Source organism: Pagrus pagrus (assembly GCF_965226575.1).
Source record: "Pagrus pagrus genome assembly, chromosome: 6".
Taxonomy (NCBI): Eukaryota; Metazoa; Chordata; class Actinopteri; order Spariformes; family Sparidae; genus Pagrus; species Pagrus pagrus.
In genome coordinates, this window is record NC_140190.1 from 17,950,490 (window position 1) to 17,967,520 (window position 17,031).

The 17,031-nt window shown below is 41.5% G+C and overlaps 1 protein-coding gene across 8 annotated transcripts in view; it reads right to left on the bottom strand.

Moving 5' to 3' along the window:
- The window catches only part of adgrl2a (adhesion G protein-coupled receptor L2a), a 212,027-nt gene that overhangs the window by 90,226 nt on the left and 104,770 nt on the right, over positions 1 to 17,031 (bottom strand). The window contains exon 1 of one of the 8 annotated variants that reach the window (XM_084355331.1): positions 7,895 to 9,109. The exons of 6 other annotated variants lie outside the window; for them this stretch is intronic. The gene's annotated coding sequence lies outside the window, so the exon portion shown is untranslated. Of the gene's footprint in view, positions 1 to 1,650; positions 1,914 to 7,894; positions 9,110 to 17,031 lie in introns of those variants that run through there. One more of the 8 variants, XM_084355332.1, reaches the window with a different exon arrangement.

Genomic DNA, 17,031 nt, shown 5'->3' on the forward strand with positions numbered 1-17,031 from the left:
CGTCACCGGCCACTGTCGCTCAATCTTCCCCAGTGTTAATCCCACACTATCTGCATTCACGTCAGACCCACTCCTCGACGTGTCCCTGCATTGCTTTTCACACTCCTAAGTTCAATTTGGCAGGAAAGAGGACATGTTGCATCACTTCTGCTGGCTGAAAATCCTCTCGGCATTGTTCCCCCTCCAATAATCTTTTTCTGAGACAGCATGATGATCCAATGGTCATTTTCTACTAGATATTTCTTGTTTTCTCCGTCAGGTATTCATCGAAACCAGATAGCAAAAATGTTAATATTATTCCAATACTAGAACCCAGCCTTGTGACTTTTAAACGCAGCGTAGCAAATATGAGCACATATGAGATTTAAAAGCCTTTAATGCTCCTGAATCTCTTCTTAGCTGATCAGATCATCTTCTCAATGGCCTCAATACACAAGCAGGGCACTGTGTGTGTGTGTGTGTGTGTGTGTGTGTGTGTGTGTGTGTGTGTGTGTGTGTACAGAAGAGTCAGCTCCATTTATCTGTATTCATCCTTCACAATATTAAGGAGAGACAACTTGCTGTCATATCAAACCCCAGACTGTTACTGTAGCTGGACAAATGCGCTGGAGAGTGAACACTCAAGTGGTGGTCTGGTTTAAACCCCTCCCCCCCCCCCCCAATTGTTTTACAGACAGGAATTTTATACCCAAGCTCCAACAGAACCAAATCCTGGCCCTCGGGGCAGAGATTTTTATTTTAACATCTCTTTTCGGGACTGACATTTTGTCCTCTGTTTTCAAATGTTTTCCCATGAAGCCTTTCTCTAGTTGACCCAAGCAGAGACCAATCGCCTCTGGCTTGTCACGGAGAGAAGAGTGATGCGGTTCTGTGGGCAACAGAGAGGGAGGCTCTGTACTGAGACAGCAGCAGGTGCAGCTGTGACAGTTGCCGTGTTGTTGCTAGCCCTACACTGTAGTCAAGATGAGGTTCACAGATGTAGCCACTCAGTGCAGTGGTTTATTGGCTGCCTGAAACAATGCATCTCTGTCAAGAACAGCTCCTCCTAAGGCCATTTCAGTCTAAGAGTGCTCCGTATGAAACAAGGCGAAGAAAAACCTCATTCTGACACACAAGGTCAATTCTGCTCCACAACAACACAATCAAAGGTCCCCCCTGCTCTGCCAAAACACAAAACAAATTCCAACCCGAAGCAATCACGCTGAAACACGGGCGTTCGAGCCATATTTTCATGTCAAGCGGTTTGTCTGTGTCAGGCAAAAAAGAACAAAATAAGAATAAAAAATTCAAAAACTAAATAAAGAAACAACACAGTGTAAAATCTGCTAAAATGGTAAAAAATAATTATTTATAATTTTATAACTCTAATGACATCCGATTAAATAATTAGCACACGTTTTGCACTTCTATTGCTACAAGCACTGTTTGTCAAAACACATTTATGATTAATTATTACCAAGCCTCTCTCACGCGCATGCTTCTCAAGTCAACCAAGTACCACCCAAGGCTGCACTTTACCCCCAGGTGGATCTTTGCAAGACATGCATTCCAATCATGCGACACAGAAAATTAATGGCATCCATTTTGCCTTGACTTTTTTTTTTTCTTTTTTTCTTTTCTTTTTTTTTTTTTTTGGGAAAGAAAGCCAACCTGATTCCTTTCTTCCATTCAGACCTCTCGAAGTAGTCCGCAAAAGTCCAATCCCGGGTGGTGTTTTGTTGAATTCTCAGAGTAGTGGAGATCTGAGATAATATGACTATTGTTTTCCTGTAAAGCACCCAGTCTCTGCTTGTTCAATTACTGGAAGGAGCCTCAACGAGGGCGGTTAAATCATTCGCAGAGACATTATCTACGCGGAGAAAGACAGAGAAAGAGAGAGAGAGAGAAGGGAGGGAGACGGGGGAGAGAAGGGAGGGAGGCAGGGACAGAGGGAGAGGGAGAGAGAGAGAGAGAGAGAGAGAGAGAGAGAGAGCAGACATAGGGGCCAAACTTTAGTCTGCAGAGGAAACAGAAACATTTTTTTGTGGACCACACATGGAGGGTACAGCGAGGATAAAAGCAGCAGGATTCATGATTAACTGCAGGAAATTAATAGACTAATACAGCTCTCTCTGTTTCCATGCCAAAAACCACATAATAAGATAAAATTGTTTTCATTACAGGTGATGATGGATATCTACGTACGTTATGAAAATGTACGCCGAATTTTATGCGAGAGCGGCCGCAAACTTCGTTCTCCCTCACATATGTCCCCCTACAAACAAAAGCAACTCGGAAAAGCACTCGTCTGTCAGCGTGAGCAATCATTAAGAGATAATTTGATTGTTTTTTTTTTCTTTTCTCAACCTCGGCTGTGTTTGATGTCTCTGGCATGGTAGCAATTGAACAGACAATTATTTTGTTGATTAGCTTAGTTTTTTTAGCAACTTACCATGCCTGTGATATTCCTCTGAAACTCCCAGACCAGACGCTCAACTCCATCTGACTTGGCAACCAAATTAGGAGAACAAAGCTTCCACACTCCCCCAACTAAATACTGTACAATAAAATATCACTTGTCGAAGCCTCAGTCGTCCAAACCAACCAGACAACCAAATAAGAATATATAGACATGAAATAGGCGGCCGGGCGCACACTTAAAAAAGTGAGTGCAAACATTAGATGTAATATGTTTTTCTGGCAGGAGCCCAAATGTACACAGTGTTTTAGAGTGCATTCATGTCCATGGCTCATGTTTTTTCACAGTTTGACTTTGCTGTTTGGTGTGTTTGATCATCTCGAATCACCGCCGCTTCTAAAAGTGCATTCCAACATAAAGACGTCAATCTAGTCATTGTCTACTCAAGTTTCATGAATTAAACTGCTTTCAGTACGTCAATATGCACACACATAAGAACTAGCGACATCATACCGAACCAGAACCCGTCTCAGCTCCATTTGACTTGTTTTTACCCATAGGCAGACAATCGGTGTTAAGTGAATATATATTTTTAGTGGGTTGTGGTCACTTCCTACATATGCTATCTCGCACTTTACTTAAAGAATCATAGTTCACTTAATAGCTAAATCGTATGTAACTCAACACAATAGGTAAGGCATTTGACAGACAGCCACAACTACATCGCAAGTACAGCACCGGGAAAAAAACGGGAATGAAAAAACACTCTTAAAAATAAAACATGTCCAATAGAATATTTTAACACTGCTTACAAGTATAGACTTTGATTACTGAAGCACAGCCCGACATGAAATTATTTTTGAAAAAAAGAAAAGAAGATAAAAAAAAAGGGAATAAGGAGTTCAACTTTCAATGAGTCACGATTGTCAAGGACAACAGCAGCCTATATGGAGGAAATATATTGCTCTGGTGTGTTTACCCACACCATCCCTAAATAACAGCCCTGTCTCGTTGGAAAAGGGGCTTTTAAGTGTGGATGTGCTTCGCTCTCATATAATCCAGCCGAGACACTACTCCTTCCCCTGGCAGACGTCCGCAGATCCCCCCTCTCTCCCAGCCAGGCCCTGCTCTCGGCTGCTATGGCAGAGCCGCAATAACTGCTGTTTGCTCAGAGCCTTGCCTCCCAGGTTCTCCTCTGTCACACAGAAATTGAATATTTTCCCAAATAGTGTTGCAGCTGTGCACAGATAAGGACAAGTCCTGTTCACATAGCACAAAGAATGAGACAGGGTCAGAGCGTGTGTGTGTGTGTGTGTGTATGTGTGTGTGTGTGTGTGTGTGTGTGTCTGTTGTGTTATGTATGTTAGTCGTCCTTAAATTAGAAAAAGAATATCGCGCAAAACGTGAAAAAGTATTAAATATGATTTGAGCATTTTACAATAATTATAAATGTATTTGCAATTTCTTTATCATTTAAAAAAAGTGATAAAAGCGAATTATTACTGATGTGATGACGTTAATTCTAATCCATAAAATAATATGTAATAGTACTAAAAAAAAATCCCTTCATTTTATCGCACAACGCTATTGACATTTCTTTCCCTCGTGTTGGGAGTGACCTAAACACACACTGCTAATAACACACACGCATGTCTCAGAGGTAGTGTTTAAACATGTTGTAAAATGCAGAAGTCCCAATCAGAAACCAGGTCAATATGTTACACCCGATCGTTTTATGACCGGAGGACAGTTTTTATGGCCCAGTTTTGCACTTTGCACTTCCCTTTTCTTCTAAACACCTTTCAGAGACGCACAAAAATAAGTGACGCAATGAACAAGAGATGCCAGACAAGCTCAGGGAGGCTGCCACTTAACCAGTGCACACAGAGCTATGCGAAAGCCATCGGCTAATATCCATGTTGTTTCTTGTCACCGGAGTTTGAATTGACCCTCACTCTCCAGCGCCTATGTCCTTGCTGTGTAATGTTCTGCTCGGAAATTATTTAGGCAAGCAGAAAGTTTCACCTGCCATTTCAGGGGCACCGAATCCCCCGCTGCATCAGGGGCCTTTGGCAAGTGGAAACAAATGTTTCACAAAATGGCAGGGAGGGGAACACGCTGGCGCACACAACATTTCACTGATTGCCAATCGTAAAATAAAATCAGTCATGAAAGGGGAGGTATTTTGGCCCACTGAAGGCCTGCACCTTACATAAAATTTGCCATAGCTTTCTTTTACAGCCTTGTTTCTTCCCCTTAATGGCGAGCAGTTATCCGCACAGTATGGCTCCATGTAGGTGGTTTAGCAACAGAAAGGATTGCATCTGAGAACACAAACCCACAATTTACACGGCAAATAAGCAATGGGATGTAAATCTAAATGCTTTAACTCCCTGCAATACTCTACTTCAGACGCACCCGCAACGTCCATCATTTGCTGGATTTTGCTATGGAGCAGCTAACACACCATTTGAAAGAACTTGAAAGCGGCCCCTGTTCCTGTTGGGCAACAAAGACCGCGATGGTGGAGATAATAAAGGGAAGGGTGAGCTTGAATTTGGTGGTGGATAAAAGCAAGACAACCCTACAGCGTAACAGCAGCACTAACAATCCATCCATCCACACCGGAACCTTTAAAACAAGTCATATGGACTCGCCAATCGCAGCTCAGACAAAGACAGCAGGCGTGTGAGAGGGTACGACACATAAAGTGAGGAAATGTTGCCACCGGTCAGTGTGTGCACACTTATATTGAATTAAATAAATAACAAATTACCTTAATAAAGCCAGAGTGGAAGTGCCTGGCTCCTTGTTATAATTCAAAAATCTGGGGAGGCTATGAAAGCTGCGTTATGATCTGTTTAATGCACCAGTCCAATATCCACCGATAGTACAAAACCTCAGCTGCTCTTTCTGGGGTGGGGGGGGGTGGGGGGGTGAAATATATGCCAGCAGAAAAATGAAGCAACAAATTTTGATGCGTTCACACCCACTCGCCCATTCACACTCAGTGATTCGTAAGAGTCTCATGTGCTGCAAGAGTGCGATATAAAGAGTTGAGAATGGAGTGAAATGTAGCACTCTGTCTCTCCCCCCCAAAAACCCCATATAGAAGTGTGCTGGGCTGTATTGATCTGCGAGTAGACACAAACGCACAAGCAAAGAGGGGCAATCTGGTGCTCTGGCAGATCAAGAGCAGCTGTAGTTCTTTGAAACCGGACGCACTTCCACTGAAACGAGCTATAGACTGAAAAAGGTACTCTCTCTGGCTGGATTTGACGGTAAAATGCTCATAATGGCATGCTCAGTCCTAAGGACACGAAGACATCCGAGAAGATAGTTCCCTTCTTTTGTCCGCTCTCACAAGTAGTGTGTTATTTCCAATGCGAGTAGACACACCTGTTTTTACAGCCGTTCGCAATATGAATACAATTTTTTTTTTATTCTTCTGCTCTGTACTAAGAATAAAAAAGTAGCGCTGTGCATTAAATGTTTTAGGTTTTCTAAATTTCTTGTGAACTAAGCGTTTTCCTCCGGCATTACACCACTTTATGGGTCACTCTACAATTACCCTGTTGTGTGAAAACAAATGCAAGTGAGATTATGTTATACACAAGATGTCATACGGACCTACTTACAAGAAAAGGGCTCGAAGATACACAAGTCTTTCAGTTTTAGCAGCTCACACACTCCTTCTCGAAGCCTTTCAGGCTCAGCCAAAAAACCAGGGGCATAAAATACGACTCCTTGCATTGTGTAAGGGCTCTGGCCACTTTGATATGCTAATACGCTCCTTCCAAACAGCTGGAATTTGCACTTGCATTAATTCAAACATTTTTTTTTTATGCACAAACGTGAAAATGGAGTTCCCCCAATACGGAGGCTTGAATGAGAAGTGTAGCTCCTGGAGCCTGATAAAAGCTTGTATTGGCTTATTTCTTGCACATTCCTCAAAACTCAATACTTATTCACAAACAGGCCGCCTTTGTGTTTAACTGAATGCAACTTTGTTGTGTGTGGAGAGGGAGATAAAGCCACTTCATCCTGCAGACACTTGGTTCATTCTTTTGTTTTCCATCATGTCACAAATACAGCCCTGGAAAAAGGCTGAGCCTGTTCGATCAGGACTGAATCATTAAAATGCATATTTGGCTAAATGCTCAACAAATGTCACATCCTACAGTAGCTGTGGACAGCTGTGATGAATGTGCCCTACAGGGACATTACAGACCAAATGAGACACACTCATGGACTAATCCTAGCAGGAATTCGTAGCTTCCCCCTGTTGAGATCAGGGGGCACAATCTAAAAGCAGCAACCAAAATGCGTCTGCGAGGACCGGGGCTAAATTTATCCCAATCCACTGATCGATCACGAGATTGCTGCCCTGCTCCAGGGTGCCATGCATCAGCGGCTGGCCGCTGTGTGTCTCCCGGGCCGGGGGAGGCACACACAGCGCCGTGTGTGCGCTCCTCGCTGCCTACTCTTTAACACATGGTTGACAAGACGCGTTCGGAATCGGTCGGCCTAAATAATAAATGTGCAGTAAGAGGATCTAATTTTACTGCCACTCTGCGCCGACCGGGTTTGAGTTAAGTTTAAGCTGCCAAACCCGTCCTCTTTTGTGCGCGTTTTCATTTCAGATTGCCTCCCCTCTCTTCTCTGATTGATTTCCATGACATTTCCTTCGCTTGTAGCGCCGTTGCATCATGAGCTCTCCTCAGGTCCAAACTAATTATTACATCGCTAGACGAAGCTTGACTGTGCGTGTGTGTGTGCGTGTGTGTGTGTATGTGTGTTTTTTTTCTTCCTTTTCTTTTCTTTCTTTTTGGACAAATAGCACCAGTCCCAATTATAATGGATTAGCCTGTGAATGCTCTCAGGAATCACACACACCGACATCGCTTCTCAGGTCACAGCTCCCAGCATAAGTCCCCACCACCACCACCACCCCCCATTCAAACCAGCAACACCAGCAGCAGTGGATTTAAAAAAGAAAGGGGGACCACGGTGACCAGGCACCACCACCAACAAACTACACTTCACCTCAGAGAGTCAGATTAAATAGTGCTCTGGTTCACATGAATGCGCTACTTGTTTTTTTTTGTTTTTTTTTTAATAGTTTCCTAAGTCTGCAGCCGAACAAATCAATCACATCTGGTTATGTTCTGATTAAGCTTCTTTTTTTTTTCCTTTCAACCAACCACGGGGCCACTCAGGCTGTTTAAATCCCCATCTGAAGAGGTGCCCTGCTTCACCCATCGCTCAGACCTAATTGTGTTTATCCCGATCAAATCTGACATTTTGAACTTTTAGGGCGAAAAAAGTAGCTCCAACTCGAGTGCTGTCTAGTTTTTGTCTGTTTCGTGTTTTTTTTTTTTTTTGGCTAGGAGAGAAAAGTTGCCAACACTCCACGGCGAACTCGTCATAACGCTGCTCAGGGGTCTGATTTATAAACTGTTGATGAGGAAAGAGAAAGAAGCAAATGCAACTTACCTTTCGTGAAAAGCAGTGGAGCCTAACGGGCTGAGATGAAGTCAGTGAGGATGTGGATTATATATATATTTTTTTTAAAAAAAAGGAAAATAGTGATAATAAGAAAAAAAAAATGAGAATAAAAACGTCAGATTGTGGAAAGAGAGTCTGATGGGAACTCCTCTGCAGCGAAGAGAGTGAGTCTGCAGGTCTGAGGCATGCTCCCCTTATCTGGGACAGAGAGGCTGGTGATCAGGCGGCAGGTCCCCCTCTCAGCCCGTACATTCCCCTGCACCGGACACACACTTCCATGGCCGAGCAAAGAAAAAAAAAAATAACACAAAAAAAATGCTGTTGCTGCTCAGTCCTGCCTCATCAACACCTTAACAATGCACCTCATCTACTGCTCGGCTCTCCTTGTTTGCGCCTTCACTTCCCGGAGCGGCAAGAACAAGCGGAGGAGACGCGGAGCCCGGGGACCCAGAAAACAGAGTGACTGAGAGGGACAGACAAGAGTGGGGCTTTGGAGGAGGAGGAGGAGGAGGAGGGGAGAAGAAGAAGAAGACTCTCCGCTCTTCGCTACTTCTCGCACCCGCCGATGTCTTTCTTTCTTTCTCTCTTTCCTTCCTTCCTTCCTTCCTTCCTTCCTTCTCTCTCTCCCTGGCTCCTCCTGAGTGAGACTGTGTGAAGTTTTTGTTTTTTTTCTGCTTTTTTTCTCTCTCTCTCTCAGCGGCTCGCCTCTGGAAAAGATCCCGCTCACAGTGTTGAGACACTTGGTGGAAGCAGCGCGGAGCGGGCTTCCAGTAAACAGCGCCAGTGCAGTGGAGAGCAGGCTGCCGTCTGCAGGAGCCGTCTGAGCGGAGAGCTCCACTGAAAACCCGGCATGGACTCCCGCCTGGACTCTGGAGTCTGGGATCTGTGCAGGAGACTAATCACATCAACTTATTATCATACCCGGCAGGAATCAGCTCGGATTTTTTTTTTTTTAAACCCTAAAAGAAGATTCAACTACGTCATAGAGAAAGTAAGGAGTTTATCAATACATCCCCCTCCTCTCTCTCATTTTTTGGCCCCCTTTTTTTTTTTTTTCTGCTTAGAGATGCAACACTGCCTTCCTTTTGGGCATGAGAGGCCCACGCTCTGTCACAGTAGGCAGTCCAGCCTATTCAACCAATGACAGAGGACTTATTCTACTGTAATACTACCAAGCATCAAAAGGAACATGGAAGCACAGATAGACTTTTTCTCTCCCCCTCCTCCTCCCCCCTCTCTCTCTCTCTGCAACTGGCCCCAAAGGATCACACACTGGCCCGGGCAGCCGTGGTCAAGCTGCTGCTGCTGCTGCTGCTGCATGTGGTGTGTGAAGCCAAGCAGCTTTTCAAAAACCAAGAATCTCTCTTCGATATTGAGCCTGTGTTTTTCTTTTCTTTTCCCATGATTCATTATACCACTCAAGGGTCGTTGTTGTTTCTTATTGTTGTTTTGTGTCAGGCTGCCACGGCTTTGACCCCCCGCGCTCCTTGTTATGTTGCCGGCCCACGATTGGTATTCGCTGTTCTGTACGAGATTTCTAAGGGACACTCCTTTTGAAATGAGGCTGAGATGTAATATATAATTCAAATTTTTATTATACCCTCATAAAAAGTGAAAAAAAAAACAATAAATCTATGTCTCCAAGTACGCAGCTGCTATTTTTTCATATTTCCATCTCTATCTTCAAAATCAGAATATTTCAGAAAAATAAACAAAACACTCCAGGCCACAACTGTTTCATGTTTGTTTCTGCGTTCGGCGAAAAACTCGGAGCGTGTTATGATCTGCTTGAGGAATTCTGTCCAGAAACATTATCAGGCAGGACGTGGGTACACACCTGGCTTCAATAAAAACTGTCTTTCACCCACTACGGGGGGAAATGTGAAGTTGAGTCATGCTAGCCAGGTGAAGGTGAACGCAAGAGAGGGGCAGACTTATGTTTTCATAAGCATAATTTTACATAATAATATGGCCTGTGTTTTTTGCGAGGGACAAAAAAGAGAAAACAGATGTAATAAAAGGTCACCCGGTGGCAGGCATCCATATCTGGAGAAATGTTTATTTATAAGCCGAGACTAAAAACACATGTGGTGTCACTCCATGGCTGCGGTGTTGAGCAGCTTAAACTGCCATTTTGCATGAATTCATTTGAATCTGCTTCCTCAGATTGTCAACAGAGGGCATTAGACTTATGTTGCTATTCTTCTGAATGATCATAATTCACAGGACTGTAAAAACCCACCACCAGAAGAAACGTAAACAGGTGAATGCAGAGAGATCTGTTGGAATCATGCACTCATTAAATCCTATTTAGCTAATTAAAGACCACCTCGGTGTGTGTGTGACCCCCAGCTTGTGCAGTCATTTCTTTTGACGAGTCGCAGCGGTTGCACATAAATTGTTTATGTGCAAGTGTTTATGATAAACTGTGATATAGTCATATCTTGCAAACGCAGCACAATATTGCACGTAATCGCTTGCCAAATGGCGCGTGATAAACGTTGGCTCTTTTACACGCAGAAGGTGAAAAACAAGGACAGAAATTATGACAGCGTTTTAAAGTATCAATTACATATAAGCTCCAACAAATCTGACAAAATCTTGAGCGTGTGTTTGCAGGATAGTAAAGACGTGACTGCAGCGTTTCAGTCGAAAGCAACGGCAGATGCTTTGGATGGACTTCAGTCATCCATGGTGAGGGCAAACATGTCTCCCCATTTCCCATGCGGCTCTGAGCCTGCTTCTTAACCTTCAGTTGTTAACCTAACAATGCTTATTGGTTCCTTCCCAAAATATTTGCACATGATTGACATTTCAGGCACACATGACCAGCCACAGGACTGCCGCTGACCCCGACAAATCAGTGTCCTTTTGCCGATGACGGACAGAGGTTTGGCCAGGTTGCATGCTTCAGAGCACAATTAACAAAGCCACGTTCAGCCACGTTCAACCTCGATCACTCAATCACTCGTTCATTAAGTATTTTTGACCTTCTTTAATTTGTCCTTTCATTAAATGCCACAGGGCTTGACCTAGACATACCATCAACAGAGTTTGCTTGACGTGACCAAAAAGAAAAAAAACAAAAAAACGGGGCGAACCGCTGCTGGAATTGAGACATTATTTAAGCGTACAGTTTACTGAACTATTCAGACAAAAGAAGCAGCTTCAGGACACTAAAAATGGCTTCAATTTCCTATTTTCCTCCCGTCACATCTCTCCCAACCAGTGGAGCAAAAGTTCAAAGTGAAGCTTCAAATATGTGAACTGCAAACTAGTGATGTTTCTTCCCCCTGCTTCGTCTGCATGAAATCCAGCAGCTTGATCTGCTCCCCAAACCAAGTGAAACTCCTCCACATCACAACTGCACCGACTTTCTTGGTATTCTCTCATCAATTTTGTCAAGCTGGCTTTGGTGGTCTCCTTGGATATCAAACTCTCGGAGCAGACTCATAATCAAAGAAGGCCTCTCCACACAGTGCAGACTTGGTTAATATTTATGTAGCCATGGGCAACCATGCAGCTTGGAGTTTTGACCTCACTTCTGCAGCACCTCGAGGAGCTGCCCCGTTTCTGCACTGGCTCAACTAGACACAGAGCTTATTTAGGGAAGCAACAGGGCCTGTATACAGTCAATCTTTTTAAAACGGAGGTTTCACGGTGGATATTGCTAATTTAGGGAGCTTGAGTGCTTGCAATTTCGTGTTAGGTATGTTTGAGGATGTTGAGTTTCAACCTGTGGCTGGTGCTGTATAAATAATATATAATTCAAGGCTCTACTACTGACATTTTGTTCTCAATTTTGCTTGTAAATATGGATTCTGAGGAGAGGAGAGCAGACTACTACCTTCATTCAACAGGTGTTATCTATGGAGTGTTTGAGAGTTTGTTTCCGTGTTGATACACGTTTAACATTTGCAGATTTTATCAACTTGTTCCCAGAAATTTCTGATACAATGCCTTATCACCTTCACAAGTATCTGAAACTAGACAGAGTGCAGGTCGACACAAACGTTGTCTTGCCTTTACTTTGCTGCTGGGGTTAATTAAAAATGAATGAATTACCATATGTTAATGAAAACCTGTTTTTATGTATTTTTAATTTGCTCACTGACTACTGGTTAATCTTTTGAGCGTTGTTCTCAAGGCTCATATTTTGTGTTAAATACAATACCGATGGGGTGTTTACACCGGAGTGCACCTGACCCAAAATCAATAACGGATTAAAGAGTAAGACTGTCTTTGTCTCCCGCCCTTTTTTTCATTAAACAGACCTAAGAAAGAAATCCCAAGCAATCACCCGCTGTCTGAACGTAAATCAACATGTGTACGCTGTGGGTTGGCACACCAAGTAAAATATTATCAAATCAAACCCCAATGAGTGATCTCATCATTCTGCTCAAATTTCAGTTATTTAATCACTCTGTCTGTTGAAAAATGCTGCTATAGTCACTCCCCCCCTACAAAGGGCCCAGGACTTATAATTGACCTAGCAGACAGGAAGCAATTAAAAAGAAGTCAAACACATGAGGGGCTTTGAGATCAAATTAGAAAAAAAGCAAGGTCCAGTGTGGGCATGTTGGGCTCTGGCTTGCACAACTGTCAAATAAGTTGAGTGTTAAAAGACCACACTACATAAACAAATCATTTAAAGAAACTGTGTCTTGATGTAAACATTAAAGAATCTCAGCTCTCTTTAAACTGTGTTCTCTGATCAAATCTTTCCAGAAATATACTTTCTGGTACCAAACAGCCTTCTGCTCTTTCTGAGGTTTGATGTATGAGACACATGACAGTTTAAAAAGAGAGCATTGCAGCAGGTGAGGAGTCTCTATTCAAATGTTTTGTATGGAAACTTAGCCAAGTGGAAACAGATGTGCTTCACTTGTGACCTATAAAAAAAAATGATATATGGTCACCAGTAATAAGGTTCAGCAGAGGCCAACAGTACCAATTTGCTTCACTTTGCTGTGTTGTGCTCTGTATTGTGTAAAAGTGGACATATTTTTCAAACAAAAGATTTGGCATTTTCACTGTAAACCAAGTGAAATGTGAAGTATACTCTGAAATGACTGGGCTGACTCTTAGTAGCTTTTCAATTGTCTTCCGCAGATTTCAAGTAAATACGAGTCTTTGAAAATGTCAATATGTTGATACACGTCAATTCTGGAATGGTTAAACACTAATTTTCGGCACTATTGATACACCAGTCCCAGCTTCAATCTCTTGTTCTCTAATCTCTCTGACAGCCAGTTGAGAAAAACATGCTGATCTAAAGAGGAAAAAAGAAATGTTTCAAAAAGTTTGAAATTTAATGTCTAGCCCAGAATAGGGAAGTTGTCAAGTTGTCATGTTATAGCCTTGCTATATTTATCTTTCCTCAAAGCCCTCAATGTTGTATCAATTTTTTCCAGTCATGCCGCACGTGGTATGGAATATCAATATTTTTTGAGGTATTGTATCAGGTATTGTGAGCACTCAGAAAAGTGTAGGACTCCAGACACGGTATGAAAGGTGCAGCGCTGCATCAATCAGATGTACTGAAAAGACGCAATATGTCCGGTTCTTCATGATTAACCTTAACAAATTTTCAGCAGAGCCCTACATACACAACTTCCACTAAACCTAGCCAGTATTGGAATGTATTTTGCCAAAGTCTAAACCCCAAGTAGGAGTCACAACACCATAACAAAAATGACCTTCATATGCATGCTGTAAGGAGAAAGTCTGATGTGGAGGAGGAGGAGTAGGTCAGCGTGAGGAAGACAATGCTTCAAAATCGGCGCTTACCTGGACAGACAATAATAGAAATCAACTTTATTAGTGAAGTGTGCAGGGGATAATCTGTCTGTGTTAATACCCTCCAGTACGAGAGGAAAACGCCTTCAATTGTTCTCTCTAATGAAGATGAATACTATACGGCAAAGACAGATGAAAACATGTGACCTCACCAGTCCCTTTAGAGGTCAATAATCTTTGAGAATAATTGCCTGAAATTTTAATTGAAGCAAAATCTCACTTAAGCATTCATCATTGTGGACAGACATTCCTCCCTTCAATTTTGCATTCCGATTAATTCCACTAATTTAAAAGTAACTGCTTTGTGCCAGTATAAAGGAACACAATTATAAGTTTTAAATACATATAGCTTATTTCCATAAAACATTACCGTTCTAAATACAGAGGCTGCTCACCAAGGCATAAAACATGGCCAAAATTATGCTGGCTATTGCTGTAGATGCTTCAACTTAATACCAAGTCAACAACAATCTTTAAGGGTTTTTTCAATTCATCAAAACTTCCACATATGACTAAACAACTTTTTCTTGAGGGCTGATTACATTTTTAGAGGTGTGTTTCCAGCCACACACCTCAGGAAGCACAGGCCTCTGCAAATGTTGAAGGTCGTATGTAAATACTGCCAAGACAGAAAGTACATTCTTTAATACGCATTCGTTAATAGGTCTGGAACTGCAACCATCCAAATCATTTAACACAACTGTTTATTAAGCCAAATTAGTCCGAGTGAAATCTTTCCAAGCCAATCAAATAGTTTCCTTGATTAGTGGTGTGTTCTTCCTGGCGCACGGAAGAACAGATGAATCCAATAGGGGAAAGAGACACGGAAAGGAAGGGCAACTCCAATTTCTGAGGACAATGAACTAAATTGTTCTGTCCCAATTTCTCAAGAGATACTTTGCAATCATGGCTAATTATTGTTGCGTGGTAAAGTGGGAAAGGAACAATATTCGTTGTTCCACACTTTACGGGAGTCTGCAAAATAGAGAGATATTATGAAGATTTGCAAAAAGTTTCAGTGCTGCACACCCGAGACTGTCACGAGTTCAACACTCAAGAGGACAACATGAAATCAAATCTCCACTGATTTGTTAATGTCTCACCTTTTTACAGAACAGAGGTCCGCCATCATTAACGATGTCTGAGTTTCCTTAAGGCTGCTGGGAGGAGACGGAGAGTGAATCTAAGTGAAAGACAGTTTTAAGTTTTTTAATTTATAGTAATTTACGGGTGTTAATCACTTTAAGTGGATTGTAATGTGACGTGAAAATTTAGACCCTTCCCGTCTCTCTTGGTTGCCTATTGAAGCAGGTTGACGATTTGTTAAAGTTGATTCATCCTGCTGGACTCAGGTCGGAATTTCCATGACAGTCGGATGTGACTTTATGCATGTTCCCGATTGCCTCGTCTCAGTGCCTCTTTCCACTCTGCTGAAAGAGGGCAACACTAGCTAACGTTAGTTTAGAAAGAAACTAAGAAAGAGTCCGCTGCCCTAAACTAACAACCAGCTTCCAGCACGACATTGAGCCCCTTTAAATGTATTGTATTGAAAATATAAAAAAAAAACAAAAACATATTGATACTTTGGTTGTCACCTGTTCTACTGCAGGAGTTTGACAGACAGTCACTGGTGAATTATAAATATATTACGTTGTGGACAATACATCATTATTATACCACTACGTACCGGTATATTTGAAGATTCTTTAATTTTGTAATAGAAGCAATTTGTTAAGGTACTGAAAATATCCCTTAAGTTAAAAAACAAAGTCTTATCACATATTTTCCATTGAAAAATTGAAAAAGCTCCTGTATGAGTAATACTGTATCACTGGATTATTATTTAGGGACAAATAGATTTTACAAAGCTAACAGCTAATGGAGCTAAACATGGTGGGACTGAGAGTTTCTGTTCGGAGGAACTTTAAGCTTTAATGTGACAACACATTAAGTTTAATGATAAAAAACTAACACATTACGGGTTTTTTTAATGTTAATACTTTTAACTAAGTATAGATATATAGATATAGATGATATTTAAAAAAAAGTAAAGGGTTGCTTTAGGTTGCAGTTTTGATACGATGGTGAAAAAGTTAGCCTGGAGCCCTGATTATTCCTGATCTATTTATGTGTAAGTAGCATTTATTATTGTAGTTGGCAAAGTATTGGATGTTATCAGGTTTGGGAGGGTTACTTAAAATAAAGTTAAAAATGGATTCCGGTACCATTACTAATAACCTGTTAAAAGATGTCAGTAACGTAATCTAAACATAACAATATGAAAGTAATGTAACTTGATTACTATGCAAATAAAGACAAGAGAAAATAAATGTAAAAAAGATGACTTTTTAATGGAGTGCGCATTTCTCAAGAATACACACTTGTGTATCCGGTTTCACTCGAGACCAGTGGTAATGTGTGAGACCTGAGAAGTGTTGTCATGTGCGCACATATACATGGCTACAGACTAGTATATCACTCTTTATTTTAAGATTATGTAATCTCATTACATCTTTTTTTCCTGTAACTTTACCAGAATACAGTTACCGTTTTTTGGTATCTTAATAACGTAATCCCTTTACATGTATTCCAGTACTCCTCAAGCCTGGCTGTTATCCAAAGGGACTATTATATATATTGTTTCATAAACAATGATATAAAACAGTAATAGTAACAGTATAATAGTGTGTTTCAAGATCACATGTCATGTATAAAGCGGTCTTATATAGTACCGAATGCTGTAAAACAGAGTTAAGATTACTAAATTCCCTCTGTGAATCATATTTGAAGGAAGTGTAGAGTCAGAACTTGAGGATAGTGTATATGCTTACAGTGAACTACTGAAACACTGATAAAAAAAGAGGTTTTTGGTCTATCAGAAAAAGCTGACCCTTCTTTGTTCAGAGTTTCTGTCAGTCTGATGCAAAAGGAAAACTATGGATCAAAGATAAACGTCTCAGCTTTTGTAAAGTTTCTCACCTATTATGCTTTGACCTGCGTGATGCATTGGATGTTATCTAGAGAGCCTGTGTTATAAACTCTATGTGGGTGGTTTTTTTTCCCAAAGTTTTCTCAACTCAACCCCCTGAGAGCTAAAATCAAACAAACCTTTACTTAAATACCACTTGGATTACACTGCTCTTGACAATGTCTTCAAAGCTTGCTACATCACATTTGCCTCCATTAGGGTTCACCAAAGAGAGGAAATTAGTCAGAGGCCTCAGACTAACATAAATACCTTTATGAAAAAAGCTGAATAAATAGGGGTCAACATAATAAATGCAATAAATGTTCCACAGGCAAAAGGAAATGGAAAAATGGAAATG